At 40.2% G+C, this 15,715-nt stretch overlaps 1 non-coding gene across 1 annotated transcript; it reads right to left on the bottom strand.

Moving 5' to 3' along the window:
- Positions 1-14,946: 14,946 nt before the first annotated feature.
- On the bottom strand, positions 14,947-15,023 carry trnag-ucc (transfer RNA glycine (anticodon UCC)). Its single transcript has one exon. It is a non-coding gene; the product is annotated as a tRNA-Gly (tRNA).
- Positions 15,024-15,715: the final 692 nt, after the last annotated feature.

The raw sequence follows: 15,715 nt of genomic DNA, 5'->3' as shown, positions 1-15,715 counted from the left end.
CATGACATAATCCTTTTTTATTTGTAATGTATTTGATTTATTTATTCAATACTTCATTCCAGATGTAGAATGTAATGGGTTACTTTGATATCCAATTCATAAATTCAGAGTGCTGAACGTTTTCTATGAGGATTGTACAATTCAACAGTTTGTCTTCCATTCATTTCAGAACTGAATTGAAATGGAGTTGACCCAAACCCTGGCTATAATGTTTTTATACTGAAGGAATTCTCTGTATGTTCTATCCTGGGGGAGTGGTGCACCTAACTGAATTACTGTGACTTCAGAAGGTATTCACGCCCCTTGACCTTTTCCACATTTTGTTGTATTACAACCTGAATTTAAAATGGATTACATTTAGATTTTGTGTCACTGGTTTACACACAATATCACATAATGTCAAAGTGGAATTATGTTTTTGAAATTTTTACAAATTATTAAAAGTGAAAAGCCAAATCTATGGTTGTATAATTTTACACCTGTTTTTACGCCACAGTCCTTCAATCCCGGTACTTAGTTTTTTTTGTTTTTCAAAATGCCTTAAGTCAATAAGTATTCAACCCCTTTGTTATGGCAAGCCTAAATTAGTTCAGGAGTAAAAATGTGCTTCACATGTTCCATAATAAGTTGCATGGACTCTGTGTGCATTAATAGTTTTTAACACGATTTTTGAATGACTACCTCATCTCTGTACCCCACACATACAATTATCTGTAAGGTCCCTCAGTCGAGCATTGATTTTCAAACACTGATTCAACCACAAAGTCAAGGGATGTTTTCCAATGCCTCGCAAATAAGGGCACTTATTCAAAAACATGCATCCTGTTTGCAATAAGTAAAGCTAAGTACAGACAAATCCTAGAGGAAATCCTGATTCAGTCTGCTTTCTAAAAGACACTGGGAGATAACTTCACCTTTTAGCAGTGGAGGAATAAGTACCTGATTGTCATACTTGAGTAAAAGTAAAGACACCTTAATAGAAAATTACTCAAGTCAAAGTGAAAGTCACCCAGTAAAATACTACATGAGTAAAAGTATTTGGTTTTAAATCATATACTTGAGTATTCAAAGTAAATGTAAAAGTATAAATAATTTCACATTCATTATATTACGCAAACCAGACAGAACTATTTTCTTTCTTTTTTTTAACGGATAGCCAGGGGCACACTCCAACATAATTTACAAACAAAGCATTTGTGTTGAGAGAATCTGCCAGATAAGAGGCAGTAGGGATGACCAGGGATGTTCTCTTTAAGTGTGTGAATTTGACAATTTTCCTGTCCTGCTTAAGCATTGGAAATGTAGTACTTTTGGGTGTCAGGGAAAATGTACGGAGTAAAACGTTTTTTTTTTCTTTAGGAATGTAGTGAAGTAAAAGTTGTCAAAAATCTAAATAGTAAAAAAAGTACAGATAACCAATAAACGACTTAAATAATACTTTAAAATATTTTTAGTTAAGTACTTTGCACCATTGCCTTTTAGCAGGACAATAACCTAAAAGACAAGGCCAAATATACAGTTGAAGTTCGAAGTTTACATACACCTGAGCCAAATATATTTAAACTCAGTTTTTCGCAATTCCTGACATTTTAATCCTAGTCTAAATTCCCTGTCTTAGGTCAGTTACGATCACAACTTTATTTTAAGAATGTGAAATGTCAGAATAATACTAGAGTGATTTATTTCAGCTTTTATTTCTTTCATCACATTCCCAGTGGGTCAGAAGTTTACATACACTCAATTAGTATTTGGTAGCATTGCCTTTAAATTGTTTAATTTCGTTCAAACGTTTCGGTAGCCTTCCGCAAGCTTCCCACAATAAGTTCAATGAATTGTGGCTCATTCTTTCTGACAGAGCTGGTGTAACATAGTCAGGTTTGTAGGCCTCTTTGCTCGTGCACGCTTTTTCAGTTCTGCCCACAAATTTTCTATAGGATTGAGGTCAGGGCTTTGTGATGGCCACTCCAATACCTTGACTTTGTTGTCCTTAAGCCATTTTGCCATGACTTTGGAAGTATGCTTGGGGTCATTGTCCATTTGGAAGACCCATTTGCGACCAAGCATTAACTTCCTGACTGATCTTGAGATGTTGCTTCAATATATCCACATCATGTTCCTGCCTTGTGATGCCATCTATTTTGTGAAGTGCACAAGACCCTCCTGCAGCAAAGCACCCCCACAACATGATGCTGCCACCCCTGTGTTTCACGGTTGGGATGGTGTTCTTCGGCTTGCAAGCTTCCCCTTTTTCCTCCAAACATAACGATGGTCATTATGGCCAAATAGTTCTATTTTTGTTTCATCAGACCAGAGGACATTTCTCCAAAAGGTATGATCTTTGTTCCCATGTGCAGTTGCAAACCGTAGTCTGGCTTTTTGAAATACATCCACAGGTACACCTCCAATTGACTCAAATGATGTCAATTAGCCTATCAGAAGCTTCCAGAGCCATAACATAATTTTCTGGAATTTTCCAAGCTGTTTAAAGGCACAGTCAACTTAGTGTATTGAAACTTCTGACCCACTGGAATTGTGATACAGTAAATTATAAGTGAAATATCTGTCTGTAAACAATTGTTGGAAAAATTACTTGTGTCATGCACAAAGTAGATGTCCTAACCGACTTGCCAAAACTATAGTTTGTTAAAAAATAAATTTGTGGAGTGGTTGAAAAAAAGTTTTTATGACTCCAACCTAAGTGTATGTAAACTTCCGACTACAACTGTACACTCTTGTTGCTTACCAAGATGACATTGAATGTTCCTGAGTGGCCTAGTTACGGCTTTAACTTAAAACGACTTGAAAATCTATGGCAAGACTTGAAAATGGCTGTCTCGCAATGATCAACAATCAACTTGACAGAGCTTGAAGAATTTTTAAAAGTGCAAATATTGTACAATCCAAGTGTGCGAAGCTCTAGGAGACATACCCAGAAAGACTCACAGCTGTAATTGTTGCTAACGGTGATTCTAACATGTATTGTGTGAATAATTATGTAAATGAGATATTTCTGTATTTCATTTTCAATACATTTGCAAACATTTCTAAAAACATGTTTTCACTTTGTCACTATGTAGTATTGTGTGTAAATGGGTGAGAAAAAAAACGAACAATTTGATCCATTTTGAATTCAGGCTGTAACACAAGAAAATGTGGAATAGGTCAAGGGGTATGACTACTTTCTTGAAGGCACTGTCTGTCACATTTCTCTTTTCTCATTCCTCTTTCCTAATTTCCCCTTTGACCTGCTAAATGCCAATTTCCATCAACCAGTTTCCTCTGACCCACTTGTGTCCAACTGCAACAGAGAGACAAAGAAAGTGGGAGAGAGAGAGAGTAGATGAATGAAGGTGAAAACATCTGGGAGGTTGCTATAAGTAGAAGTTATCAACAGCCCAGTGCAGTCAAAAACGTGATTTTCCTGTGTTATATATATATATATATATACATATATATATATATATATATAATTATATATAATTTCCACACTATGAGGTTGGAATAATACTGTGAAATTGTGAAAATGATAATCATGCCCTTTTTGTTAAAGCTGTTTGAAAAGACCATTTGAAATGTCAAGCTGTTTTGGTGGGATGGAGTTTTAGCCTAGCTGGTGACATAACCAGGTGGTATATTTTTAATAGACCATTAAGAAAGAGAGATCCAAACTTCTTTGCCAATAACAGCTAGTTTTCCCATTCCCACTCAGATCACTCCCAGACAGTCCTAGTTAAATTATTGCTTGAGAAATTGCTCTTTGCTTAGAAGCTATTTTTGTTTCTTTTGACCATTAATGTGCTTAATTGTTACACAGATATTTTTTTACCAATAATGTACTTAATTGTTACCCAGAAATGATTTGATATTGAGATAAAAACATCTGCATTGAACCTTTTAATGGGCTTTGTGTGTGTGTGTGTGCGCACATGCACTTGTGTGAGAGAGAGGTGTGTAGGCAGAGGGGTCATGCCCATAGGGGGCACAGGGGTAAGTGCACCCTCAGATTTGTTCTGTTTAAAATAAAAAGTTAGTTTTTTTCTCTGTAATACTACTAGCCACTTAGCAATTTTATGAAGTTGGCTTTAGTTAGCCTAAATAGGATCCCAATCTCCCAACCTCATAACTAGCTACTAAGAAACCATTTTAGGCTATCAATCAAGGTACAAGTAGCTAGCTTGTCTTACTATCTTAGCTGGCATGCCTGCTGGCAAGGTTGGTAGACTTCAGAAAAGCAAGTAATAACTACATGTAGCAGAGATGCATATTTATTTTCTTAAAAAATAAGAACCACCAGTCAGGAGGATGCAGACAGCTCAAGATTTATGCTTAAATTAAGCATAATGATTATGGCGCTAGATTGCAGGGGAATCTGTTTCAGGTGTTTGAAAAATGCTAAATTCTCCAATTTCCGGTTGGGGGGGGGGGGGGGCTAACCCCCCTCTGGACCACCTATCAGCCATCCAGACTTACTTTGTGCCCCCTTAGATTTTTGGGGTGCTCGACACCCCTATGTGTAAGGGTGAACGAGTACAGGAGTGACTGTGAAAAGGCAAGGAACTACCACTTAAGTGGGACACATCTTTTTCAGGACTAGGACTTAAAACTAAGGTGTTTTAGCCAGACAAATGACCATCATTAACTACCATTGACCACAATCCCAAGTGATTCATGCAGGTGTTGAACACAAACATATTTTCTTTGGTCCACAGTATCACTCTAAGGTCAGATACTGCATACAAGACTTGTTTTAATCTACTATAACATTTACATTTGTATTTCCTTTGGGGGGAGGGGAAGGTCATGGTAGGTGGCTGCAGAACAAGCCAAATGCAGAGCCAGTGGATGGTAGGGAGCGTGGGGGGAAGGTTACTCATACAGCATAGACACTTGATTGAAAACTTCTCGAAATGCTACATCACAGTCCAATAATGTGTTTACATGTGTATGTTTGCTCTACCTGGGTTTTGGCCATGCCTCACTCTGTATGTGTGTCAGTTTGCTGTGTTTGTGTTTGTGGGCACGCAACTCTGGGTTTTAGGGTGAAGACTTGCCATTGTCTTCTGAATCTAATCTCTGCCATAGATCTGTTCTCGTTGGCTTCTCTTTCTCTTTTACACAGATTTCTGTGTGCACCACATAGTCTCACAGTTTAAAATTAGTTCTGCCTCCACTGTGTAGGAGTGCAAGGACAGTGACATGCAGATTGCTACAGTAAAACTCCTGGAGTGACAGTGTCAATCCTGTGCAATGTCTTATCGGATACACTGTTACAGATAGAAGTGAGCATTGCACTGGCACATACAAGTTTTCATACACAGAAATGGAACCAGTTCAGTGAACTTCGGTACAACATACTATGGGGAGTCGCACTCTCGCGACTTCAGTTGAAGGAACTAAAATCACCAATGAAATCTGGGCCTCTCTGGAAGCCCCGCCTTTCACAGGTGATAAGTGATAGGCTCAGATCCATTCCTTCAAATATTCCACTCTTCACCTCGGTGTAAACAGGAACGATTCACACTGCTAAAAACAAGTTGAACACGAGACTGTCTTACGTTGTACTGAACTGTCCCTTAGTGGTAGAGCATGCTCACCCCCTGGACATTGTGTGCTGAAGTTTGCATGATTCTCATAAATTTCCTAATCACAAACAATTAGTTGTTCTTCGGATTGCTTGGCCTGGCTATAGCAATAAGTAAGATGACTAACGCGACTGAAAGATTCTCACGTTTGTTGCCTTGTCCAGTTGAAGTCGGAAGTTTACATACACCTTAGCCAAATACATTTAAATTCAGTTTTTCACAATTCCTGACATTTAATCCTAATAATCCCTGTTTTAGGTCAGTTAGGATCACCACTTTATTTTGAGACTGTGAAATGTCAGAATAATAGTAGAGAGAATGATTTATTTCAGCTTTTATTTCTTTCATCACTTTCCCAGTGGGTCAGAAGTTTACATACACTCAATTAGTATTTGGTAGCATTGCCTTTAAATTGTTCAACTTGGGTCAGACGTTTCGGGTAGCCTTCCACAAGCTTCCCACAGTAAGTTGGGTGAATTTTGGCCCATTCCTCCTGACAGAGCTGATGTAACTGAGTCAAGTTTGTAGGCTTCCTTGCTCGCACACTCTTTTTCAGTTCTGCCCACACATTTTCTATGGGATTGAGGTCAGGGCTTGTGATGGCCACTCCAATACCTTGACTTTGTTGTCCTTCATCAGACCAGAGGACATTTCTACAAAAAGTACGATCTTTGTCCCCATGTGCAGTTGCAAAACGTAGTCTGGCTTTTTTATGGCGGTTTTGGAGCAATGGCTTCTTCCTTGCTGAGCGGCCTTTCAGGGTATGTCAATATAGGACTCGTTTTACTGTGGATATAGATACCTTTGTACCTGTTTCCTCCAGCATCTTCACAAGGTCCTTTGCTGTTGTTCTGGGATTGATTTGCACTTTTCGCACCAAAGTACGTTCATCTCTACGAGACAGAACACGTCTCATTCCTGAGCGGTATGACGGCTGCGTGGTCCCATGGTGTTTATACTTGCGTACTATTGTTTGTACAGATGAACGTTGTACCTTCAGGCATTTGGAAATTGCTCCCAAGGATGAACCAGGCTTGTGAAGGTCTACTATTTTTTTTCTGAGGTCTTGGCTGATTTCTTTTGATTTTGCCATGATGTCAAGCAAAGAGGCACTGAGTTTGAATGTAGGTTTTGAAATACATCCACAGGTACACCTCCAATTGACTCAAATTATGTTGAATTAGCTTATGACCAGCATTTCATCTTGCATTCCTAGTTTTAATTGTTTATTTACGTGGCTGTTAGCTGCCCAGTCAAACTAATTTTATCAGCAGTTTAAAAAGGGGGTTGGCTAGAGAACAACAATGCTGGGTGGGGATCCTAAAGCTTACTAAAAGCTCTACGGAGACGCAAGATTCGGAGCGTAGCATAGTGTTGTAATGTCGTTTTTCGTCACTAAGAGGGTGGCTCCTTACAATACACTCTGGCATTCAACATACTTTTTTACTACCTGAAAAGACATGCCTCACCATTCCTTAGGTAGGGCATATTTTTTATTATTAATCTGATTATGTCACATGGATATGTGGGAAGCTAAAAAGGTTAGCTAGCGTGTTATGTTTTTAGCCAGGCTAAAACCAGATAGCCAGGCTGCTAGCTAGATACTGCCATAGACTTTAAACCAGTATATATTGATAGCGCTGATGTCATCCACGTATTGATATGAAAAACTCCCGACGCCACATGAAGCCAGAATTTTAAGTGTGCCATATAGCTGAATAAGGGTGAATGGCACAAACAAATTGCTAAGGATCATGGTGAATGTAGCTGTAACTAGCAAAGGATCATGGTCGATGTAGTCGTTTTAATCCTGCCTGAGAGCCTCCTCGTAGCCTGCCAGTCTGATATTGGTCTGTGTCAGCATGTGGTCCTGTGTGATGACAAATGTAGTAGTCAGAATGTATCACTATTGAATTAAATAGATGTGTAACAAACTTTAAAATAATTCACCGTGGGGATGGAACTTGATCATAATAAACTAAAGTTAGAGCCCAAAACAGCCGCCTAAACATTTTTTGTTTGGCCATTCTGGCAATCGTAATTTACAGTTCATATAAGGAAATAAGTCAATTGAAAAAAATGTATTAGGCCCTAATCGATGGATTTCAAATGAATGGGAACAGATATGCATCTTTTGGTCACAGATATCTTTTTTTTTTTTAAACGTAGTGGCATGGATCAGAAAACCAGTCAGTATCTGGTGGGACCACCATTTGCATGATGAAGCGCGACACATCTCCTTCGCATAGAGTTGATCAGGCTATTGATTGTGACCTGAGGAATGTTGTCCCACTCCTCTTCAATGGCTGTGCGAAGTTGCTGGATATTGTCAGGCACTGAAATACGCGTTTTCGGTTGTGAGGCCGGTTGGACGTACTGCCAAATTCTCTGAAACGACGTTGGAGGTGGCTTATGGTAGAGAAATTAACATATAATTATCTTGCCTGGTGGACATTCCTGCAGTCAGCATGCCAATTGTAAGCTCCTTCAAAACTTGAGACATATCTGGCATTGTGTTGTGTGACAAAACTGCACATTTTATAGTGGCCTTTTATTGTCCCCAGCACAAGATGCACCTGTGTAATGATCATGCTATTTAATCAGCTTCTTGATATGCCACACCTGCCAGATGGATGGATTATCTTGGCAAAGGAGAAATGCTCACTAACAGGGATATAAACAAATTTGTGCTCAACATTTGAGAGAAATACGTTTTTGCGCGTATGGAACAATTCGGGGATCTTTTATTTCAGCTCATGAAACATGAGACCAACACTTTACATGTTGCGTTGATATTTGTGTTCAGTTATCTAGGCCAGATCAGGGCTTTTGACACTGTTAGGTTGCTACGCAGTAGCCGACCAGCAGAGCTCATGACTTCAAGCCCCAGACCGGACACTGGGGGCTGGTTACTACTAGCAAGTGAAAGCGACTCTATGTTTTTACCAAATGGGGGGGGGGGGAAACAAAAAAAACATGGCTGTCGCCCCCTTGCGAATGGAAGTAGTACCGGCGAGGATATCATGTTACCAAGAGGTGTATGCGGCTCCAGAATTCCCACTCCACCCAGACGCGCACACACACGTAGATCAATGAAGTGAAGCTTGTTGTAACCCATAGGCTATTCTAATTGTCTTTACTGGAACAGCATTTTCATATAAAAATGACATTCTATCCACATGTATCAAAGTTGCAACTTACTACGTTATTTACAGTAACTGGTGTTTTAACACCTCTTCTCACACCTTTGGATAGAACTTTGAATGTTAGAATGGTAGAATGTTGATTTGTGAAACAGTGCTCTGTATATTATGATTTTATTTTGATCTCTTTTAGTCCCCATTTGGACTAATCTTCCAAGAGTCCTTAAACATTCAAATACAATTTATAATACAAACACATTTTCACATATAACACACTATTACAAACATACATAATATACTAACATAATAACCCAATAAATACTACATTTAAAAAATATTGATTCTTCATCTACTATAGTCCCACAACATTTCTATTTAAATCTTTTTAAAATAATGTTTAAATGTATATATTGAAAGGTTTCTGGTTTGCTCAGTTAATTTATTCCATTTCTTTATTGCTCTAAATCAAAATGTTCTTTTGCCTATTTCTCTTTTCTGTCTGGATAACGCATAGATGGTGGACAATCTATTCCTAGTATTTACGGAATGTCTGTCTCTTACCAACTGAATACCGTTATGAATAGAACTTGGCTGTTTTAAATTATGTATATTATGAAATAAAATAAGCATGTTTTTTTCAATTATCTTGTCGATGGATTACCAACCAAGAACACTGCCCATGACTGCAACAGAAGAACCATATCTCCACCTTAAAACAATCCTTGCTGCTTTGTTCTGTGCATTCTGCAGCCTCCTAACTTCACTTAATGATGCATTTCCCCAGACCACAGAACAGTAGTTCACCTGACTCTCAATTAATGCTTGTGTTATTTGCTGAAGAATTTTTCCTGGTAAAAATATTTTGCTATCCTTCTGATTATGCATGCTGTTTTAATATTTTTTTTTTTACATACATTAGTTATTTGAAACGACCATGATAAGCAGTTGTCTAGCTGCACTCCCAATAGTTTGGTTTCTGCCACTTCTTCAATTTGTACTCCTTCCATACTTAATTGTATCCCATGCTGTTTTGGCCTTTTCCTAGTGGAACAGACCAACATAACTTTGGTTTTCTTGGTGTTTAAAACAAGTTTGTTTTGATATTCTCCAAATCTGAGTGCATGGGAGGATCTTAGTGGTTGATCCGACCAATGTTTGCACTCAGATTCCCCCTCCTGGTTGTCATGGTGAGAGACTCCCCTGCACCCTCGCTGTGGTCAGGAGTGTCCCTTTTTCTCTTTTCTATCTTTCTACCTCTTCCTCTCTCCTTCCCCACTCTTACTAGCGCTCAATATCTCTTCCCGACTGTAATGTAACTAAACCACCTCATATAAAATGTGACATTTTGTCCATTGATCAGACCTATTTTGATACAGCCAAGCCCTAATAACATTGGTGAGGAAATGGTGCTGCAACAGAGTGGTGGCACAACAAACCAGGCATGATCAATGCCAGTTAGTGAACTCAACAAAGCAATACCTAGAGCAGTCAATTATTCAAGGGCTTCCCACTGAAAACAACAGAATAGAAAACACCTAACAGGTCCCAGTTTGTTCTTGGGTAGACAAACCTATACACAAACCGCGATGTTGGGGTTTTGCAGTGCTCCCTGTATCCCAGGACCCAATCACCCGAACTGGGATGTATGATGGGTGACATCCCCTGGTTTTCTGGACAAGTGGAATAAGTGCAAAGGGTGGTGTTGGGGGTCTGGCTGGATATCACTTTTTCACTGCCATGTTTTACATCCAATTTCAGTGTATAGGCGGCTGGTTTCCATGGTGATGATGGCCATTCATTTTGCAGAAATCGGTCCAAACTGTTTATGGAATGGGTGACTGGGGGTGGGGAGATCACATCTTGGAAAGGAAGAAAAACACATACGTCTTGTCGTCCACATGTTAACTGTGACCGCTGGACAAGATGAGCGCAAAGGGACTGTATTTCTCTGTTATAGAGTTGTATCTATACGAGTGTGAAAATGCACCTTCCAGACAAGTGTGTGTGTGTGTGTGGAGAGAAATACTTTCTTAGATTGGTCCTTCTGCCTGAGGAGAGTTAACAGATGGGAACGGTGGGAGCATCACTCCCGAAGACACTTTGACACGCCGCCCTCAATGGGAGGGGTATCCCACAGTCTATGTCCAATAACATATACTTACATATCGAATGACATATCATCATTTCATAGGACCTCTGTGTCCAATAACATCAACTGCATGTTGAAAATGGTTATTGTAGACATATAGCCTACAATATACATTCACATTTACATCTACTACATGTTGAAAATGTTGCATTTAGACATATGCAGTACTATATACATTCACATTTACATGTTGGCTACTGTAGGTTACTGTACATGTCAGTCATACAGTGCAAATATTGAATATGGACATAATACATACCTTATGACATCAGTTAGACATCAGTTAGGCACATATGAATAGGCAGTCTTACAGATAGTCCCAATGTAATGTAACAACGTTATCTAGTCCACTCTACATCACTATATAAGAGCCAATTTATGCTTGCTCCGATAAATGTGGTTGGAGGCGTCGTATAGATGGTGTGAGGCAATTGCCAACACAATTGCAGAGCCTCATGGGGCACGCAGAGGCCACATTGAGCTCTATACCACATCACCGTGCACCTCTCAAATGTTGGAATAATTCGGAGGGCTCAGTATAGCTCTGCATTGACATGATTGGTTGATGGTAGGTGGGGGCATGATGGTAGCTGTGTTCGTATACTGATACTAACCGCACTAACCATACTATTTGTGACATAAAATGCTTATTGGTCATAGTATGTTAGTATGCCAAAAGCTCCAGGATGTCATACTACATTTGCCAAAATACGAAATATACAAACAGTGGACACTATTTCTGTGCTTTTAGGGCCTATAATGCAATTCTTCTGAAAATTGGCATGGCTTCACATCGTCTTCAGATTTTAAGAATATGGGGGAAAATATGCAGTCAAACGAGAGCGGATACAAATTCATTGCTTTAACTAATTATGACAAATGTTAAGAAAATGTTGAGCAATGTAATAAAGTAATGACTTTTCAAATAACTTACGTTACACGTTATGTTGGCTGACAATTTGTTAGCTACGCTATCCTTAAGACCACATACCGGTACATACTGTTGTAATGATATGCTATGTTAGCTAGCTACCTAACGTTAGTTGGCTACTAATACATCAAACTTGCCAGTATATTAACTATATGCTATCTAACTAACAACCCAACTTGATTATTCCAGTCATTCTTAGCTAAATGGTATAGTCGTTGTGTGTTCTCAAAGGACATACGGGTGCTTTCGTAAATTTCGTAAATCTACTCCGATTTCAGAGCACTCTCGTCTGAGTGTACCAGAGTGCAGAATAACTGATGAATTTACGAATGCTCAACACCCGTTGAATATGGCCAGTGTCAGTAAACGTTTATTATTTATTTTTATTTCACATTTATTTAACTAGGTAGGCTAGTTGAGAACAAGTTCTCATTTACAACTGTGACCTGGCCTAGATAAAGCAAAACAGTTCGACACATACAACAACACAGTTACACATGGAATAAACAAACATACAATCAATAATACAGTAGAAAAAGTCTATATAAAGTGTGTGCAAATGAGGTAGGATAAGGGAGGTAAGGCAATAAATAGGCCATGGTGGCAAATAAATTACAATACCAATTAAACACTGGAGTGATTGATGTGCAGAAAATGAATCTGCAAGTAGAGATACTGGGGTGCAAAGGAGCAAGATAAATAAATAAATACAGTAAGGGGATGAGGTAGTTGGATGGGCTATGTACAGGTGCAGTGATCTGTGAGCTGCTCTGACAGCTGGTGCTTAAAGCTAGTCAGGGAGATATGTCTCCAGCTTCAGTGATTTTTGCAGTTCGTTCCAGTCATTGGCAGCAGAGAACTGGAAGGAAAGGTGACCAAAGGAGGAATTGGCTTTGGGGGTGATGCTATGGGTGGGTGCTGCTATGGTGACCAGTGAGCTGAGATAAGGCGGGGCTTTATCTAGCAGAGACTTGTAGATGACCTGGACCCAGTGGGTTTGGCGACGAGTATGAAGCGAGGGCCAGCCAACGAGAGCGTACAGGTCGCGTAGTATATGGGCTTTGGTGACAAAACGGATGCACTGTGATAGACTGCATCCAATTTGTTGAGTAGAGTGTTGGAGGCTATTTTGTAAATGACATCGCCGAAGTCGAGGATCGGTAGAGTGGTCAGTTTTACGAGTGCAGCATGAGTGAAGGATGCTTTGTTGCAAAATAGGAAGCCGATTCTAGATTTCATTTTGGATTGGAGATGCTTAATGTGAGTCTGGAAGGAGAGTTTACAGTCTAACCAGACACGTAGGTATTTGTAGTTGTCCACATATTCAAAGTCAGAACCGTCCAGAGTAGTGATGCTGTACGGGTGGGCAGGTGCAGGCAGCAATCGGTTGAAGAGCATGCATTTAGTTTTACTTACATTTAAGAGCAGTTGGAGGCCACGGAAGGAGAGTTGTATGGCATTGAAGCTCGTCTGGAGGTTAGTTAACAAAATTGGCAAAAAAAGTGCAATTAAATTGTTGCCAGCAGCACAGTTACATTTAACAATGCTCTGGATAACATGAATTCTGCCTACAGCGAGTAAAATTTTAAAATGGTCAGAGTGAGGTGTTCTCTCTTTGGGTCTTGAAGTAGCTAGCAAGTTAGCCAGTTAGCTTGAGTGCTTGACTGCTGTTGTACGGTCAGAAAGCTCAAATCAACCTTACTCTTTTGCTAGAACATCCAGTATGCTCTGGACAATCTGACAAGGCTCTGAATTTTCGAACGCCCAGAGTGCACTCTGAGCGCACCCTGGCTCTCCAGATTGAATTTAAGAACACACCCGAAGTTGTAAAATGTCTAGCTAATAATTTGTTATGGTAACAAGATAGCAAGAGGTTGCATAGCAACAGCATCAACTTCCAGTAGACAGGCGAAGCACTAGTACACACAACTGGAAGAAACAGTTTGTTTACGTATACTAAAATGAACTTATAGTATTGTAATGAAACAGCAGGGAGCAGGTCTCGAACCCTAGACCTTCTAGCCCGAGGTCCGGCGCGCTATCGACTGTTTGTGGCTCGTGCGGCAGAGTCGATTTCCGCGCTTATAAACCCAGAGTCGTTACAGTATGTAGTATATAGTAATTCAGTATGTAGTATACAGTATGTTAGTATGGATATTCGAACACAGCTAAACTCTTCCATGACAACTGCCCCATGAAGGGAGAGAAGTATGAATGCCCTGACTTCTGCAGAGGCCGTATCACCATAAATGCTGCACGGCCAATGCAGCGCCTTTAAGGACTGCTAACAGTCGTGGCTACTGTAGAAGACACCTATGCCTGACAGGAGGTATCAGATACCGCGTCTGCCAACATGAACATTATACCGGTTGTCAGGTGCACGTTCCTTTATCGAATTATCTCTCTCTCTCTCTCCAGTCTCTCACTCTCTTTCGCTTTAGGTGCCTACCTATCCTCATCAGCTTGCCAAGCGCGCGAGAGCTGAGCGTAAAAGCAGCGCTTGGTGTCTGTCGCCGCCTATTAAATTACATCACGCTTCAGAGTTCCTCTCCGGGAGCACGAGCTCGAACACTCCTGTCCCTTCATCCTCCTCCTCACCTCAGCCAACGTCCACAGAGCAACACCGACTTTGACAGGAAGTTTCCCCGCCAGTATTGAGGATTGTGGGCGGAGGTGAAACGGAATAAAACATTGTTCCTTAAAGGACCGGGTAAAACCTTCAAGGTAAGTCTTTGTCTGTTTACTTTTTTAAAGTTGAGCCTATCTCTTTCGGTAAACACCGAGCACTCACTGTTTGTGCAGTGGACAGGTGTTCTCCAGTTATTCGTCGCGGGTATGGAGTAAAAGCCCAACAGGCACCAACAGGGCCGGCTGGTTGGGATAATGGAGATTGTCTAATGGAGAAGTAACGGGGTAGGCAATAGGCATTTGTCATCTTGACGTAGCCTCATTTTTGCATGTTAAATGTTAACCATTTCGAGTTAATTAGGCAACGGGAATGCACTGTTTATTCAGAGACAGGGTGCACTTGCAGCATATTTTCAGTCATAAGTCCTATTCACATTTTTACATTTTAAGTCATTTAGCAGACACTCTTATCCAGAGCGACTTACAAATTGGAAAGTTCATACATATTCATCCTGGTCCCCCCGTGGGGAATGAACCCACAACCCTGGCGTTGGAAGCACCATGCTCTACCAACTGAGCCACACGGGACCGTGTGAATTCACAATTCATTCTCTCCCTGTATGTAACTTTGACAATGATACACACACACACACACACACACACACGCACACACACACACACGCACACACACACGCACACACACAGGCGTGTATTCATGGATGCCAAGGGAAGCCAGGCTTCACAAAAAATTTGACCAAGAAAAAACTAAAATACACAAAATAATGTATCTTTCCTCTCAGTGTTTCATAATTTCCCTTCAATTCACAAGAGGCTGAATGTATATCACTGGAGAAAGCATCCAGGCGAGCGAAACCCCTCTGTCTTTCTATGTGTAGGCCATCTATCTGATGCTGTCTGGTCCAAACGAGTATGACATTGTTGCTGCCATAGCATTGAAGGCAAGGGAAACCAGTGAGCATTTGGCCTCCCTTGATGAAAAAAAGTATAAACATTTGCCAATCAGCATTGAGATAAACTGAGCGAGCTCAACTGTGAATGGTCTTGGCGCAACAAAAAAAAAGAGTCAAAGGGAAGCCAGCTTGGATTTTGGTGTCACTCCTATGAAATCCAATTTGGAGCATACATCATTGACAAAAAAACTTGATTTGTTTCTCGTTGTGTTGTTGTCCTCCGGTGGCTAGCTAGCTAGATAAAATTGTCCATTTTCTAAATTAGCCATGTAGATAGGGATTTGGACTTGTGGTTTTATTTCGTTTTCCGT

The sequence above is a fragment of the Salvelinus sp. IW2-2015 genome, linkage group LG15 (genome assembly GCF_002910315.2).
Source record: "Salvelinus sp. IW2-2015 linkage group LG15, ASM291031v2, whole genome shotgun sequence".
Classification (NCBI taxonomy): domain Eukaryota; kingdom Metazoa; phylum Chordata; class Actinopteri; order Salmoniformes; family Salmonidae; genus Salvelinus; species Salvelinus sp. IW2-2015.
The sequence above is the reverse complement of the archived record's forward strand: the minus strand, read 5'-3'. Positions and strand labels throughout refer to the sequence as shown.